At 39.4% G+C, this 19136-nt stretch overlaps 1 long non-coding RNA gene across 4 annotated transcripts in view; it reads left to right on the top strand.

Annotated features, from left to right (window-relative positions):
• LOC140121642 (uncharacterized) overlaps window positions 1–19136 on the top strand; it is a 227560-nt gene that overhangs the window by 118122 nt on the left and 90302 nt on the right. For 2 of the 4 annotated variants that reach the window (XR_011854143.1, XR_011854145.1), the window contains exons 5-6: window positions 3500–3716; window positions 8372–8501. This is a non-coding gene — a long non-coding RNA (uncharacterized lncRNA). Of the gene's footprint in view, window positions 1–3499; window positions 3898–8371; window positions 8502–19136 lie in introns of those variants that run through there. The other 2 variants (XR_011854142.1, XR_011854144.1) reach the window with 1 other exon arrangement.

The raw sequence follows: 19136 nt of genomic DNA, 5'->3' as shown, positions 1-19136 counted from the left end.
TGAACCTGTACCCTTTCAAGTGGGCTCTGGGAGATATACCCATTAAGCTGTACCCATCAAATAAGCTGTCCTCGGCTATCTATACCCCACTATTTCCTATGCTATCTCAGGAACTCAAAGCATTACCTATTTCTTGGCGAGGAAGTGTAGGCTTGTTCTTAAGTTGAATTTGTATGTAAGTCGGTACTGTAAATTTTATAATTGTCATAAGAACTGGGATTAATAATAATAATAATGAAGTCAGAAGAATTATTGTTATTCTTGTGTAAATAGTTATATTTTAGTAGTTTATTTTCTGCCAAGTGTACACCACTATGAACTAGTTCAATTTTATTCAAAAGGAGGATGGGAAAAGAAGGGAAAAGTGGCAGTAAAAATTAACTTTTATTCTTTATTATTCTAAAAAAGATAATACTCTTAATTAAATTGAGTGAAATTTATTAAAATCAAAAAACTGATAGGGAAAGTTTTGGGGATATTCTTCCCCTACATGCAAGTATAGACCCCTATAATTTAATTTGCATGTGATCCCCTGAATTGAGGGATTCATAAGAGGGTTGGTAGAATTCTTATTCCACCATTCTTTTTGCTAGCAACTTCATGTAATAAGTAACCTTAGTTATCTTTGTGCTATGTTGTTTGTTTAGAGATCAATTATCTGTTCACACATCATTAAGGAAACAATGTTGCAAGTCGTTGTACTCCGTGTGTCTGTTTCTTCACACACACACCGAGTCAGTTAACATTTAGCAGTGTGCGATGTGAGATCTTTCAATTAGAAGTCACAGGCGTATATGTGATGTTTCATTTAGATGTCACTGGCATGTATGTAGATTTTATTACTTATAGCACTGTCTCATCACTATTTATTAGGATCTCTTTTAATTCTTTCTTATTGTGATTCTATTCACTCTGCTTGCATGAGTCTCAGCGGTCTAGTGTGATCGCATGCCGCGGAGCTCTCAAATGTCAGGTAGTCACAAATGTGCGCTCACAGATTATATCTGCACTGTGAGACGTAATTGCGCTTCACTTGTTGTCCCAAACTGGCGCGTTATACGCCGGCAGAAAGTTACACTGCGTGTGTCGCGTGCTGACAGGAGAGCGCTTTCTCCAACTTATACTATAAGGTGCTGTAGTGCTTCATTCTTTTCCCTGCGTTTGCGAGGATTTGTAGCCACTGTCAAAAGCTCCTGACACTGATTACTTCTATTACAGAGTTGCTATCTATCCCTCATTATCATTAGTAAAACTTTCCCTACTGAACCCTACGGCCGTTTCGCCGCCATAATGCGGCTTCATCTAGGGGTGTCGGCGCTCGTTTCCGGGCGCTTTTTATTCAGATCGATTTGATTGACATTGCTTATCGCCAATCAAGTTCTTTTTGTGCATTTGCAAATTTTTTGTTGTGGCAACCCATTGAACTTGCTGGAGTTTTGATGGAGAAAAATTATTATTAATTCGATACGTATATTTTAATCACTATGTATTTATACAACTAGAGAGAGGGAATGATGTGATTCCACTCTTGGGTTTTTTATAGATTACACATAAAACTCACGTATGCTTTTTTTTATTAATTTGTTATGTACATATAAATTTTTGAAATATTATTGATTTTTGGTGCAGATGATGTTCTTTGTTGTAGATATTTTGTCTGCACCAGGAAGAACATATATTTATCCTATTTGTATATTCATAGCTTTTTTTCTTAATTTTTGTCCCTTTATTCTAGATAGAATGGAAGAGCTGAGGGCCTTTTTTATTATAGTGCTTTAGATACAATTATTCCATAGACACAATAATAACAATACTAAGAGAGCCCAAGATCATGTTATATGAGTGACAGTGAGCCACTATTAGGTGAGATCATACTTTAAAAAAAAAAATAAAAAAAAAAAAACCTATAGAAAGCAACCAAAATTGAAGGACTCATTTAGTCCTATGGGGCTGACGCAGTTCATTTTAAAAATCCATTCGCTTTCTTTTTGGAGCAAAATTTTATCAAGGTCGCCTCCCCTAATATTGAGTTTTTTCTGGCATATTGCCCATCCTTTCAATTCACTTAATCTTCCTTGGTGGACTATATTCATGTGTCTAGCCACAGGTGTGGGTTGGAACACAACTTTTTCTTTTTTGCATTTTTCTTCCTCTTTTTTATAGTTTTTTATTTTATTCAGATGCTCTCTAATCCTCACCTTCAGTTCTCTCTTAGTCTTGCCCACATAATGCAGATTGCATGTGCATTGTAGTATATAGATTATCCCTTTTGATGCACATGTTATATGTTCTTCAATTGCGAATACATTTCCCATGTTGTCTGTGAAATTATTCTTTTTAATCAGAATCTGACATCCTGTGCATATCCCACAGGGAAAGAATCCTGGATATTTGGTCTTTTTGTGAATTTTTTGATGTATATAGTGGCTACTCGTAATTTGATCCCCTATTGTGACACTTTTCCTATATCCACAGGTTGCTTTCTCACTTATTGAGCTCTTTAAATCCGGGTCTGACTGTAAAATTGTCCAGTACTTTTTAAGGATGTTTTTCATTTCGATCCACTGGGTGTGATAACGTGTGATGAATCTTATTTCCTCATCCTTTGTTTTTTCTTTCACCTTCAAGAGGGTTCTTCGGTCAGTTCTCAGTGCTATATTATATGCAGTTTTTATGCATCTATTGCTGTAGGTCTCTGTTTCAAGCGTTCCTTAAGATCTTTGGCTCCTTCTTTGAATTTTTCAAAGGAAGAGCAATTTCTTCTCATCCTTAGGAATTCTCCTTTGGGAATCCCCTGGATTGTTCTTGGCAGATGAGCACTCCGTGCATCTAAGATGCTATTGGTTGCTGTCTTTTTCCTATAAAGCTCTGTCTCTACTTTCCCATCTTTACCTTGATATATCTTTAGATCTAAGAATGGTATTTGGTTTCTGCTATGTTCTACCGTAAGCTTGATGTTAAGTTCGTTCCTATTCAGAGCCTGAAAGTACTCTTGGAGTTCGTTTTCATTGCCTTTCCAGATGCATACCACATCATCTATATATCGGCGCCACAATGTTATGTGGTCTTTCCATCCCAGGTGGTTGTCTCTGAAAACTTCCTCTTCCTCCCACCAGCCTAAAAATAGATTCGCAAAGGTGGGTGCACAGGCTGCCCCCATGGCTGTGCCATGAATTTGCAAGTAGAAGCGGCCACAGAAGGTAAAGTAGTTTCTTGTGAGGACGAAACGCAGGAGTTTGAGTACAAACTCTCTGCGAGCTGGACTGTACTCCGGATCTTTCAGGAGGAAATATTCCACTGCTTTGCATCCCACACAAAGCTTAATTGCAGACACCATTGATAATTATTATAGCTGTTTATTGTAGACTAAGGATAAAGTACTGTAATTTAACAATATCCAGAGGTCCGTTTGTAACTAGGGATCGTCTGTAAGTCGGGTTTTATTAGGTTGGTACAGGGGGTCCCCTACTTATCTATGATGCCAATTGTTTTTATGCAGGACAATGACTCCCATCACACAGCAAAACTGGTAAAGTAGTTGCTTGAAACAGAAAACATGAAAACAATGAAAAGGCCAGACCAGAGTCCCAATCTTCACACAATAGAAAACCTCTAGAAAATCCTAGGTGACAAAGTAATGGCCAAGAAACCCACAACAGTCACAGAACTGTGGAAGAGCCAGGAAGAAGAGTGGACCAAAATCCCACCAGAGCAGTGTGAGAAACTAGTGATTGGTGACTGTAACCTGCCGAAAATACAATAATTCTCTTTCTCTGTGCTACAATAATTGCTTTTCTCTGATTATCATCATCACGCTGTTTTGCAAAATAAAGGATTCATGTTAATATACATTGGTAATTTAGTAAAACACTCTTCTAGTGGCATGATATACCCCTTACAAAACATCCACCAAATGTTCAGCAATGGAGATTAAATTATTTCTGAACAAGCAAGTGATTGTTCTCTAGTTTAGATCTCCAATGTATATGTATGTATATAAAATATACACTGATGATCAAAATTAGGGAGCGATGTGTGATCCCTTTATTTTTTCAGACATAACGTGTTTCCTTACACATGGCGTTTTCACATCATGAAAAATTATAACTCACCTGAAAATTTTAGATGCTTTAGAAGGCCGGATCAACCTCTTACATGATTCATGAGGTTTAGATGCTGACCTCTGTAACTCTTACTAATTCACTCTAAGAGTAATTATGCAATGTATCCAATTAAAGGAGCTTATAGAAATACGACTGGCAACCACATCATGCTATTCTGAGAAGTGATCCGATCTATCACTAATTTACCTATTTACACTATTATTATACATAATGGAAATAAAGCCTTGGTTTTAAAGTAATCCATTTTTAAGATTTCCAAAATATCAAGCAAAAGAGATTGCATAGCGGCATTTTCGTTTTATTCAGTCTGATAATCTATTTTGTATGACTTCCATAGGTGAAGCCTTCCTCAAGCAAATATACAGTGCCAGTAAACAATATTTAACACCCTAATAATGAGTGACAATTTAATAGGCCACAGCATGTTAAAATTAAATCCACCATCAAAATCAAGTATTATAAATCTGGGACACTTACTCATAGATCCAGGCATCATTACTGTGATAATCTTCTTATAATTGTTATCCATGGCCTCCTTCCTTCTAAAATCAACTTTAAATAGTATGCCAATACATAGACACCAGCAGGCAGAGGAAGGGGGAGATTTTTATATACTGTTTTGTGATTGATCCATGTAACAAATTATATGATTGACTCATATGATTTGGCATTTAACCCCTATATACGCCATAACAGTATAGTACATTGTGGTGTGATAGTAGCTATATGGAAAGAGCTCGGGCTGAGATCTTACCATACAAGGCTGGTGTGCATGTCTCCCAACTTTCATAAGCCACGCCTTTTGCTCCAACCCTTAATCCTTCGCCCCACAATATTATTTCCACCTTAGTGCCTTCCATATCCCATACCCAACAGCTCAGCGTCTTATTTTACCCCCCAGCAGCTCCCCCACTTATTTTAACCCCCCCCCCAGCATCTCCCCCTCTTATTCTGCTCCCTCACCCACCCCCACAGTAAAATAATAAACACAGCACATCCCCTCTTATCTCCTTCTGCTGTACTGAAGGTGGCAGGCTGATGATGTCATCAGATTGCTCCTGCCGACTCTGCTACATTCAGCAGTAAGAAAGGAGGCACAATGAGAGTGCAGAAAGCTGGCAAGGATAATACAATCAGCTCTGTTGCCACCTGGAGGATGCCAACAGAGTTAATAATCCGGAACATACCTCTGGCAGGCTAAACAGCTAGACTGAGCCCGAAAACCAGGACAGTCCTGCTGAATCTGGGACAATTGGGAGGTATGCTGGTGTCAGCAGATGCAGTTAACCTGTTGAGTTCTGCAGTCCAACGCGACCATGGCTGATGACAGTGCTGCAGGTGGGCACCGCCATCCTGGATTGACATCATCTGAGAATCCCGATTGGTTGCCATCACAGCCTGGAGTCTCTATGGTACTCATAGGCCTGTCATGAAGCCTGATGTCTATCAGTTTGCTGGAGGCAAATTACAATATCCTGCAATATTACTGTATATTGTATTAGTGATTAGGCCACCTACAGTTAAAGTAGCCTAGAAGGCCTGAAATAACAGTAAAAAAATAATATTATTATTATACTTACAAGTATTTTATGTCTATGTTGCTGTTATTGTTGTCCTATACAGTTGAGCCAGACAGAACTAGTCCCAATGTATACAAAACCCAAGCATCACTGATTTACACTTATACACTCAATGTTTGTATAAAGCCTACACATTTGTGGTAAAGTATTGCTCAATAATTTGCCTTTATTTTGAGTCTTGTAAGGATAAACTAACTACTAGTACCTGCCAATTGTCTATGTACAATATACTAATCCTAGCTCAGGCTGGTATATAGTGGTTGTGCATATCTACACTATACATCTTTATTGACGTGGGTTCAAGAATTTTAAGTGCATGTCACAAGAAGACCATTCAAGTCATAAATGTTTATGCAAATTAACTCATAGTGATCAAATCTGCCCCTCATAAAAGTGTAAAAGGATGGGGGTGTCCCAAATCCACAGTTCATATTCACTGCCTGCTGTAGCTGTAATTTAGTGTAAAGGTGTAGCAGTCCACATTCTAATCTCTCTTTCTCTACAAATTTCTATTTGCCATGCTGCTGCTAATGAGCCACAAGGGCTCTGGTGTAGCTTCACAGACTGTTACAATGTTTCACCCTCACTCCTGTTACCTGGCACCCCACCCCTTTCTGCTTTATTCTAACAGTGCTTTTCACAGTGTAAAAACTTGTGAGCATGGAGGGGCTCTGGTAACGCCCTCCAGCGACCTTCTGACTCATTAGCATACAAGTCAAATTTAGAGGAAAGGAGGCCATGGATAACACATAAAATAAGATCACCAGAGTCACGGTGCCTGGATCTATAAGCAAGTGTCCCCAGTTTATCATGCTTGATTTTGATTTTATTTATTTTTTTATGGGTTTTTAATTACTACCTTTCTAATTCTTATGAAAATATTGTTTATTACTTTGAAAAGCCAAAAAGAGAGGTCAATATATGAACATATGAATCTAAATAAAGTTTAATTTTATCCTCTATTTTTTTTATTCCCTATCTTCCTTGTCTTTGCTAAACTGTCCTTGTGCCTACATGATGTGAACTCTGTGTTAAACATCTGACCCCCACTAGTCAAGTTTATTTACATTGCTTTTTGTGCTGCTATGAAATATTTTAGAATAAATTATTCTATGTTGTGTTAGTATATATTTACACAGGCCACAGCAACTGTATCTAAATATCTTTCTTGTTTTGGTTGCTAGTAAAATCTAACTAAGAGAAAAAAATAACCATTTGAAGTGAATAAAGACTGCAGATTACATAACATACAAAGACTTATTGTCTAGAAATAGAAATCATATGCAAACAGTGAAATAGTTCAAATTGTCAACCCACTCTGAAGATCAGCAGTAAGACATAAAACACGCAAAGTTGTGAACTGGCATTTGTTCAGATCAGTGTCATATCATTGACAGTATATTAAAACAGACTGAGTAATCCAAGACATTTATTTTGTTTATTATGAAACAAGTGGAGACACATTTTTAAATTAAACTTTCTTAAGCTGTGGACAAGTTTAGGAGATCATCAAAATATAAGTGGTACATCAAAATCAGGCTATATACAAGGTGTCTTCAGCAAGCTGCATGCTTAGTATGACAAGGGGATCAGTCAGTCATTATGTTAAAACCTTGCCGGAGGCAGCAGAGCCCTGACGTGTGTGGCCGTGGCAGTAGTGGTGGGGGGCACAACATAAAGGTCCTGAGAAGTTCTGTACCTGATACTAAATATTGTCATCTTTGAGGGGTAAGTCTGGATGAAGACCAGGGTAGACCGGATCAGCCAGAGAGAGGAGACAGCAGCTGCAATTGGTTTATTAAGTAAGTGAAGTCTATATCTGTCTGATGGTAGGACTTAGTATGCTATACATTCTTTGTTACCATATAGTAATGTTGTCAGCACCTGGCCAGCAACCGCGCAACCACAACCAGGCTTGACGCTAGCTGTCAGACTAGGTAAGTGGTGGCGAACTCACCCTGCGACGTCCCTACGGGCTAAGGCCCTGCCTAAAGCAGATAAACTGCCCTGGCGAGGGCGAGCTCACCATCAGGAACCTAACTGACAGTCCCTGAGTGACCCTACAAGATGACAGAAAAACGTACTTCGTTTGACAGCTGCTGGAGGTGGAGCGAACAGTTACCGGAATAAAGGAATAGACCAGTGTTCACACAGGAACACAGAAACCCACACAAGCCTGAGACAGGAATGTGGGGTCACACTTGGAGATAATGATACTGAGGGACAAACATTAGATACAGACAGACAAGCGGAGTCAAACAAACCAGGTCGAAACCAAGATGGCGGCAAAGGTACAGAATCATATAGTAAATAGAATGGTCAGTGGGCAAAGCAGAAGTCAATACACAGAATAGTAAGAAACGCAATGGCAAGAGCACTAGATACACAGATTAGACTGATTAACCAGCAGCCAATGAAGGGCTGGGCAGAATATACGGCAGTAATGGACACTACCTCCAGCACTGACTGGCTCAGCCGTCCATCACTCAAACCGCAGCTGCATATAAAAGACACACCCAGCTTTCGCAAGATCAGAAATTGAGCTGTCAATCAAAGGCAGCGTAGAGTATATATGATTCTATGTTAAAATATGTGTATGTATAATGTATATATAAATTCTTAAATCCGTCATAATGGTGTCACCCACTCTGCCTTTTTCTTTCACAGTCCATCTCAATGACAGACACGGGAAGTAGAGGGGAGCAGGATGAGTGTTAACTCTCCTACTTCAGACCCTATTCATCAGTGTTCAGACATGTAAACAAAGATCCACAGAGAGTTTGCAGACAACACTAAAGTAAGTATCAGAAATGCTGAATCACTTGATGAACATACATGGATTATTATCAAGGCAGTAAAGGCATATGGGCAACTTATGTGAAAGAGTTCCCAACCCATTTAAAGGGGTATTCCCTTGAAAACAAGATTCTTATATATACTCAGGATAACAAAAAACACATTCTCAAATTTACTGTTATTAACAAAAATACAGCATTTCACAGATATAATTCCAAACTGTCTCTATCAATCCTGGTGTACACAATTTTGGTTGCATTCCAGGATGAGCTCCACACACAGAGACTCTTTTTCTATGTTTCAGATACTAGTGAATGTCCAGAATACATTAGAAAGCTAAATAAAATAAAAACCTGGACCCTGATAAAGTAATCAGATTGTCAGAACACAGGGATCATAATGGGGCAGATTTATCAAGCTGTCTGAAAGTCAGAATATTTCTAGTTGCCCATCGCAATGAATCACAGATCCCCTTTAAAATATTCATGAGCACTGATAAAATGAAAGCTGAGCTCTGATTGGTTGCCATGGGCAACTATAAATATGCTGACTTTCAGACAGCTTGATAAATATGCCCCAATGTGTCTGCTTAGAGAGCCCTCGCCCACAATTTTACACTGACCATCACTAAGAGTTATAGGAGCTAAAACAGCAATAACACTTTGTAAAATGGTAAAGTAAGGTGGTAACATTATGTTTATTGTGTAAACATTGATTTAATGGGCAAACCCCTTTAAGTATATGGCAGTGATGGCGAACCTATGGCACTGGTGCCAGAGGTGGCACTCAGAACCCTTTCTGTTGGCACTCAGGCCATCAGCCCAGGACAGAGAACAGGAACAAATCCATTAACTCTTCCTGCAGTCGTAGGCAATTTATGAGATGCTGTGCTCAGCACTATTTTACAGCGACACTTCATTGACTGTTTGGAACTGCTTGAAAAGTGAGAAGGTGTTGAAAGAACTGCATTATCTTTGGAGGTCCTCATGCTGGACCCATCATTCTTTCTAAACAGAGAGACCCTGGAGAGAAGCTACAATGAGAGTCTGAATTTGCCCACCTTGTTTTAACTGTATTGGTGGCCTCAGAGGGCCGATACAATTAAAGAAGTGGAAGAACAGGTAGCAATAAGTTACTGCTTAAAATGGCACATTGGCACATCAGGGTAAATAAGTGGGTTTTGGTTGTAGTTTGGGCACTCGGTCTGTAAAAGGTTCGCCATCACTGGTATATGGGGTCGGCACTAAGGCTTTATGAAGAAGCAGCACAGATCCAAGGTTCACCAATGACACATGCCACAAGGAGAGATATATTAAATACAAATGTGAAGCATACTCACCTCTTTATAAAGAAAAATCCTTATAAAATAATTTATTAAAAAAACAACTCTTGAAGCTTAGAATTTACTATCCACAGTCCATGTAGACCATAAGGGACTGCCAGAAATACCCAAGTACCCTGCACAGCTATTTCTGCAAATACACTGTGACAAATATATTATTATTTTAATAGATTTTACTTTCAATCCTTAAATGTACAGTATGGGCCATAGACTTTTATATTCTAATAGAATTTTATACTTTTAATACAATGTATAAAGTTACATGGTTATTTTATTTTCCACAAGGTCTTGTGACATTTTTTAACTTCTCTATATCCACACTGAAATTGCACCACCTTCTTGAATAACTGATCCAGATAATAAATAGCAAATACATAATAAAATTGGTCTCACTTATTGCTCCAAGTTTTAAAATGTTCTTGAAAAGTTGCATATAACCAACCCAAAAAAATCAATTTTAGGTTATGAGGGAACTGAGGCCTGTACATGGTGGTATCAATACAATAGGCCAGCAATCCAGTTTTTTCTGATATCCTCCGCCTGTTTTCATGTCATCTTTGTCTCTAAATGTTATTTCTGCCGAGCAACTCTGTTCAGTGCACACGAATAGCACACATTTGGTTTGCTCTGCTGATTTTAGATTTGTTTGCACTGCATTGTGGTGCTAAAGCAAGCCAAGTCAACAGTCCATTGGTGAAAACATCCAAACGCCATCATGGATTTGCCTTCCAAAGAGCCAAGAAATAAAATCACTTTATACATTTAAAAGGACAGAGAAATGTCCTTTTAAAATATTTACTTAGCCATGATTTATTGAAACAATATGCAGCCAGAAAGTTGTCTTAATAATCCAAGAGGACTTCTAGGCTCACATCAATAATACAAAACATAGCAAGGAATGGCAGTGTTTTCCTAGTTGACTGCACTAAATAGATTAATGACCTATCCACGCTGAGTCCATAGCCCCTCTATGTAACCGGGAAGGCTATAATAATACAAGGTTGGATCACCTGCATATTTTAATTAGCCTGTAATAAAAACTATAAAGAAATCATTTTAACCCCTACGCATTATAGTACGTCCTGGTACTCCTGGGGGTGTATAGAGAGTGCTCACGGGCTGAGTCCTGTAAGGGTTAAAAACATGAACAAACAGAAAAACCCAAAGAATGTGATCCAGATCTTGTCCATCAGATTTTATTCCTGATTTTAAAGCAAACCTGTCACCAGTAATGTCATTTTTAGCTGGTGACAATAAACTATGCTACATGTCAGCAGCTTCATAATTCTCATTATAACCATGTTTAGGTGTTGCCATGTTTGGAAGAAATATAGTTTTAGTGCACAATTAGCTGGCAGTAGTCACAGTTGAGTAACTCTAAATGGACAACAAGACCTGAATCCTCTATATCAGTTATGGCAAGCCTTTTAGAGACCGAGTGCCCAAACTACAACAAAGACCCGCTTATTTATCGCAAAGTGCCAACACAGAAATGTAATTTGTGATTTATACTTTCTTCTCTGTCACAGTTTTCATTGATACCAGCCCCTGAGGACACCTATAAAGCAGAAAATAGAAGAAATTTGGATGATCATTTTAGCTTCCCTCCGGGGTCCCATAAACAGGAAGAATTGTCAGGACCGGAGCAGGAGCCACAATGATAATCCAGATCTGTCCACACCTTCCCACTCCTCCAGTAGTCCCAGGTAGAGCTGTCACTTTAAAATACCTCTGTGCACAGCAAGTCCTGGGCTGTCTGGGACTGCAGGAAGATACCTGGAGTCATCTCTGGTGATGGCCTGAGTGCCCACAGAAAGGGCTCTGAGAGCCACCTCTGGCACCAGTTCCATAGGTTAGCCATCACTGCTCTATATGGACTGCAGAAGCTGAGCACATGGATCCTGTATAGGGACATAACAGTTTAGTGCAGGGATCCTCACGCAGCCTGTACCCCCCTCAGGTGGCAAAACAAAGTTAAACTCAGCTGGAAGAGTCACAATATCCAGAGCTGTGCTTTGTGTCTGGTTACACAGTGTAACAAGAGTAAAAAAAAAGAACATTTCTGATAGTACAACATTTCTGGCATAGAAGCCCTCATAAATGTCCCCCGTGGAATTGATCGGGGGGAGTCCGACTACAGTAGTTAAGGTTCATGTAGGCTGTTATATGGAGGTGAAAAGGTGTAATACGAATATTCCAGAACACACTCCAGCAGTACGAGGAATCATTTACATAGAGAAAATGAGAAATAACGGCCTTAAGGTAAATTGTAACTATAGTCAATGAAAGTCCTGACTGGAAAATACTGAGTGTGCATTCTAAGAAAAGACACCATGTGACTTAAAGGATGTGTACAGCATGTAAAATATACTGTGCTAAGAACAAGCAGTCATGCATTCACTGGTTAAAGATTACAAGGGTAGATGAGGCAAATAATGTGACCCACTAACATTAAGAAACAGCTGGGACCATACTGTTCCATAAGTCCACACAATGTATCTCTGTGCGTCTTCTTAAAATTCTGTTAGAGGGGAACAGAGTCTTCAATTTTAATTGTTAGGTCATAACACTTTTCCTTGACCCATTCTGGACAGGGCCTACCAGAACAAAGATCACCTTCCATAAGGTGCATGGAAGAGATTTATCATTGGGCAGGCTCCTTGGGACAGTTTTTTGTCTGTATTTCGAGCTTCGGTGCCCGTCAGATTCATTAAAGTGGCCTTTAAAAAATGTTCTAATGCTCTATTTGTGTCTGAGATTTTTCTTTCAAAAAGTTGCAAAAAAGGCAGAAAATGCACAAAAAGTCTTAGCACATACGTTAGCAGGGGACTGGAGTGACTATGCAACTTTTTTGCGACTTTTTAAATCATGAATCTGGCTTTGCTCGGAGTTGTAGTAGTTTTATGTTGATGCCAGTAAAGTGAAATCACAGAAATAGTAACATGCGACTTTTTAAGTCATGAATCTGGCTTTGCTTGGAGCTGCACTAGCAGTTTTTTTGCGACTTTTTAAATCATGAATCTGGCTTTGCTCGGAGTTGTAGTAGTTTTATGTTTATGCCAATATAGTGAAATTGCAGAAATAGTAATGAGCGACTTTTTAAGTCATGAATCAGGATTTGCACCCCTTTGCATTTGCAGTAGTTTTATGTTTATACCAGTATAGTTAAGTTGCAGGAATAGTAATGTGAAAAAAAATCCTTTTTTGCTACTTTTTTACCCCAAAAAAGCCCAGCAAAATCAATAATAAATCTCCCTCCATATATCCAAACAGGCTAGAGCAATGACAAACATTGGAAGACAAGTACTTATTTATGGCTATCTTGACATTTGCACAAGAACCAATGTCATAGATTATACTTGAAATTACAGTCAGACAGAAGATAGTGTAGTATTTTTGATGTTAGTGGAGTCCATTATTATACATACAAGAAGCTTGCTTTTTTTTTAATCAAAAGCCATGAAAATCGTGTGACCATAGCCTCAGATGTTTTTTTTAGGAGTCACCTGAAGGTAGCTCTGTGTGAAGTAGTAAAAATGAATAGACACTAGCTTACAACTGCCTTGTGAAGAAGACCTCAACAACCACAGTGAAAGCACATATTGAAAGCCAAATATTATTTTCAGTGATTAACCCAGTGACACACTTGGCAACTTCTACACAATTGATGACTGTAAAGTCCAAAATCAAATGTTTTTTAATAAAATAATCACTTTATTATATTAATCAGATAAACACTTAAAAATTGGAACAAAAGCCTGCAGACATGAGGACAGTACAAACAGCTACTGTGAGAAAACATAAATGAGTTCTGAGACCAGATTATTAGTGTGTACAGATTGCCACCTGGTGGCTTTATTTCAAACTTTAGTACATAAGTGAACAGTGTAGAAGTTATTGGGGCACATTTACTTACCCGGTCCATTCGCGTTACAGCGGAGGCTTCTCTGCCGAGCGTTCGGGTCTTACGGCGATTCATGAGGGTCCTGTGCCCGATGTCCACCAGGTGTCGCTGCTGCGCCGAAGTCCACCGAGGTGCCCCGGAGTTCATTGTCTTCATCGTGGTGCATGTGAGTATGGCCCGTGCGACCAATTTTTTTTTTTAAATGCGACGGTTTTTCCGAATCCGTCGGGTTAGCGTTCGACCACGCCCCCCGATTTCCGTTGTGTGCATGCCAGCGCCGATGCGCCACAAACCGTTCGCGTGCGCCAAAATCCTGGGGCAATTCAGGGAAATTCGGCGCAAATCTGAAATATTCGGGTAACACGTCGGGAAAACGCGAATGACCCACATTGTGATCATGTTATAGAAGGTTGTTTTAGCTCCATTTTTACAATAGAACAAAGGACATCTGTCAGTGTGGATGACTCATCCTGTAATATACTATATTGGATGAATGAAGATATGATCCAATCTTAGGGTACATTCACATGACCGCCAAGGACATGTATATCCGGCTAAAGACTTGTGGACGGATTTACGTTCCCCATAGCCAGCTATGGCGCCCAGGCAGCTCAACATGTGTTCACCGTTCCGTGCCCGCACAAACGATCTTTGGCTTTAAGAACGGCCGTGCTCTCTTATGCCTCCTATGCAGCTCGCCAGTATGTGCTTGGACAGGCTATGGCTAGGCAAGCACACAACCATGTGAATGCACCCTTATCTCAATTAAATAGACGTGAACAGAGCTCCTTGTCCAGATGGGTTACACCACAGTGTTCTTGATTAACTCAGTTCTGTCATTGCTGTGTCGATCTCTAAAATCTTTAGAGATTCCCTAATGACTGGTACGGTGCCAAGTGACTGGCGTGTGGGGAATGTAGTGCCAATATATAAAAAGGCTCTAGAACTTCGCCAGGCAATTACAGGCCCGTAAGCTTAACTTCAATTGTGGGGAAAATATTGGAAGGGTTAGTAAAAGACTATATACAGGATTATGTGACATCAAATAGTATAATAAGTGACAGCCAGAATGGGTTTACTAAGAATAGAAGTCGTCGAACTAACCTGGACTGCTTCTATGAAGAGGTGAGCAGATGCCTGGATGGAGGAGCTGCTGTGGATATTGTGTTCTTGGACTTTGCAAAGGCATTTGACACTGTCCCTCATAGACACCTGATGGGTAAAATAAGGTCTATTGGTTTGGCTGGAATTTGAAAATTGAAGGATTGTATCCAAAGAGTTGTGGTCAATGATTCCTACTCAGAATGGTCACTAGTTACAAGTGGTGTACCCCAAGGTATAGTGCTGGACCCCCTATTATTTGACTTACTTATTAACACCTTCTGGACTATTTTGGCCTCAAGGACACAGCCCCTTTTTCAAATCTGCCCTATGTCACTAGAAGTGGCTATAACTTTAGAACACTTTAACATATCCAGGGGTTTTTTTAGATTGTTTTCTTGTCACACATTGCTACAAATTAGTTGAAAAATTTGGATAATTTTTGTAAATTACGAAGTTTTAAATTTTCAGCTTTTCAGGCAGATAGTCATAGCACTGAACCTAATTCATAACTTAACCTAATTCATAACTGGAAAAGAGATTAGTCCCCATACAAGCTGATATAAAAGTTCGAAAAAGGGACAAATTTATTCGAGATAAGCAAGACTTTGAGAATGACAAAATTTTTGCATGGGGAAATCGACGACAATTACAAAGGAAGAAAAAGTTGTTCAACAACAGAAGAAAACAGAAAGATTATTGGACAACCGACTCGGACTCCAGCCAATCGGATGACCCTAGCGTGAAACGGAAGACACAGGCACCTCCTACCAATCTGCATCACAAGCCACTACGAGTGTTGTCCCTTTAGGAAACCGGTCCGAAGGGGCAGGAAAAAAAGAAGGTCTGAAACGAAAACAAGTATCCTGGAGACAATAATTGAAGCTGAGGAAGAAGTCGATCAAACTACAAGTTCTACAGTGCTAAATTTAACTGACATTTCACTTAGTGAGGACTGTGTTTCTCTTCTTTCAAAAGGTCTAGGGTTCGGAATTACACAATCGTTCGACCCTATAACTTTTGAAGTAGATCTGTTTAAGGGTGTTCGTAAAATTAATTTGAAAAAATTCTTTGACAAACAAGACCTAAAAGAGAAAACCCCAGAAAAAAGTGGTGAGATACCAGTGCAGATAGGCCCTCTTGGTTTTTTTGTAAATGATCCCCCAACTGGAGACGAAGCTGACTGCCTAATCTCCATGATTGGAGAAAACCCCGAAATCAGGCCAATGACCCCATTTAAGGGAGGGAATCCGTCCACTTTTTCTCCCCCCGTACAACCAGGTACCCCTCTAGACATTTTCCAACGAAAAGTGTCACAAGAAATAAAAGCCCTGATACAAAAAGAAGATCCAGATAATCTGTCAGTAGGGGAAAGAAAGGCACTGAGGTGGTTAAAAGAAAATAATAACCTGGTCGTAAAAAAAGCCGACAAGGGGGGCTGTACTGTGGTGATGTCCCTTAAAAATTATATTGCAGAAGCAGAAAGACAGCTTAGTAATACCAGCGTGTACACTAAATTGACAAATGACCCTACAGAAAAAATCAAGAGCAAACTCAACTCCTTCCTAAGATATCACACCGAACGGGGCGTGATTTCTAAAAATACAGCTGAAAAACTACTCCCTGCATTTCCACACAAGCCTGAATGGTATTTTTTACCTAAAATACACAAATCCCTTGTAGACCCACCAGGTCGCCCAATAGTGGCAGGAATAGGGTCTATAACAGAGCCACTCTCTCAATATTTAGAATGGCTCCTCAAACCCCTACTCCCCCAAATTCCATCATATCTAAAGGATACAAATGAATTTCTTCAATGTATTAGAGAGTTTGTCTGGCACAACGATTTAAAACTAGCTACGATCGACGTAGAAAGCCTATACACCAGAATCCCACAATGCATAGGAGTAGAGGCAGTGAAACGTTTTTTACAACAAACAGAAAAAGACGAACTTACTATCAACTTTATCTGTGAAGCACTAGATTTTGTTCTCTCTCATAACACCTTTAGATTTCAAAACACATGGTACAAACAAATAGACGGAACTGCCATGGGCACCCCGGTAGCCTGTACTTATGCTAATCTTTTTTTGGCTTTTTTTGAGGACAAGTATATTTATACGACAGACAACCCCTTTGTAGGCAGTATATGTTTTTATCATAGATACGTGGACGACGTGTTCATAATTTGGTCGGGTTCAGACCATGATTTTACATCTTTCATAACTTATCTAAATGCAAATAATATGAACATGTTCTTCACGTATAAGATGGATGACACTCAGATGGAGTTCCTAGACGTACTGATAAAGATAGAACAAGACACAATTAACACCACTGTATACAACAAACCAACAGCTGTTAACACATATTTGCACTATGATAGTTACCACCCTGATCCCGTAAAGAAAGCAGTTCCATATGGGCAATATTTTCGTCTGAGGCGTATTAACAGTAATTTAGAAAACTTCATCACACAGGCCAATTCTCTTACGAAAAAATTCCTCAAGAGAGGCTACCCCCTATCCTTGCTCAATCAAGCATATGAAAGAGCGCTTGCTTTAGAACCGACAGATCTACTAAAAAATCAGACAAAAAGTCAGACTAAAAAAGAGACACAAAAGAAATTTGTATTTTCTTTCGATTACTCTCCCCTAGCACAGAAAATAAGATCGACAATTCAAAATAATTGGTACCTACTGAAGTCAGACCCTCAATTAAAAGAAATAGCGGAGCAAGGCCCCCTTATTACTTTTCGTCGTAGCAAAACAATTAAAGATTATGTAGTCCATAGTTGCTTACCCAAAATAGAGAACAACTGGTTGAAAAAATCTGTACCACTCGGTAATTATCAATGTGGAAGTTGCAATTATTGTCCTTTTTTTCTGAAAAGTAGAAATCTAAACATTGGAGGCTATGTACATTGTCTTAAACATTTTATTTCATGTAGGTCATCCTTTGTAGTTTACGTTTTATTTTGCCCCTGTGGCAGATTCTACATAGGGAAAACCATTAGAAAATTGTTTATAAGATACCGTGAACATTGAAATTCGATAAGGACAGGAGAGGGAGCACCACGTCTAATAGAACATATTAGAGAAATGCATGAAAATGACCCGAACACCATTTCTTTTGCAGGTCTAGAGGCCATTCCTATACCCCCTAATGGTGGCAATAGACATAAGACTCTGCTTAGATGTGAAGCCTCTTGGATAATTAGAACTAACGCATTAGGTCCTCTAGGCATGAATGATAAAAATGAAATGGGAGCATTTCTATAATAATAATCAGGATCTATTCGGCATTTCTCAATTTTTTGCGTTTCACTATTCCTGACATTTTTCATTCTGCTCCCTGCACTCTATCCCCACCGCCCTGCAGTACAGCACAGAGTTCACAACCACTAACTTCCTGCCAGCACCACATCATGAGGAAAGAAAAGCTGCAAGCTACAAATTCTAGGCAGATAAGTGATCCAGGGGAAGGGGGAGACAGGCACATACCTGTGAGATGTAGCAGAGCTAAAAGTGTAACAGTATAAAAGTGTGTCAGCCTCTGTCTGTCATGCCTCTATGTAATCGGCATCATGCATCTCATCATCTCACATCTGTCTCATTTATCCTTCTATGTGTCAGTGTGTCAGTACAATTTCAGAAGCCAGATGAAAGTGTATATACACCTGTATGCTGATAATCCAACCACATTTTCAGCTCACAGAACTAGATGGATCATAATGTGTCTGCTTAGAGAGTCCGTGCCCACACCCTGGAATATTACACTGACCATCGCTGAGTGATAGGTAAAAATTATGTTTATTGTGTAAAAATCACTAGGGGATTGAGATTTGAGAATTTTCTTTCGTGTGAAAATTTTATTTAATTCCGGCCACAAAAAATTCTGCTTGTGAGTTGGTGACAGAAGCCTAACGTAATGGTAAATCTGTTTGTTGGAAGTACCTTCCCACACAGACATGCTATTATATCAGGGTGCGGGAAGGGGTTAATGATAGTCCCCCCAAATCCAGGGCGGTTGGGAGTTATATATATCCCCTGGTCCCCGTTATTCAGCACTGGCAAATCCCACTTTGGTGGAAGAAGTGAAGGAGAACATGGTGGAGGAGGTTGTGGCAGGACATCAGAAGCCAGGGGAAACTGGGAGTGAAGTGCAGGAGGCAGAACCCACTTTACCTAATGTGATTCAAGCTGTGCAACACAATGGGGGTCATTTACTAAGGGCCCGAAACGCGTTTTTCCGCCGGGTTACCCGAATATTACCGATTTGTGGTGATT

The sequence above is a fragment of the Engystomops pustulosus genome, chromosome 3 (genome assembly GCF_040894005.1).
Source record: "Engystomops pustulosus chromosome 3, aEngPut4.maternal, whole genome shotgun sequence".
Taxonomy (NCBI): domain Eukaryota; kingdom Metazoa; phylum Chordata; class Amphibia; order Anura; family Leptodactylidae; genus Engystomops; species Engystomops pustulosus.
The sequence above is the reverse complement of the archived record's forward strand: the minus strand, read 5'-3'. Positions and strand labels throughout refer to the sequence as shown.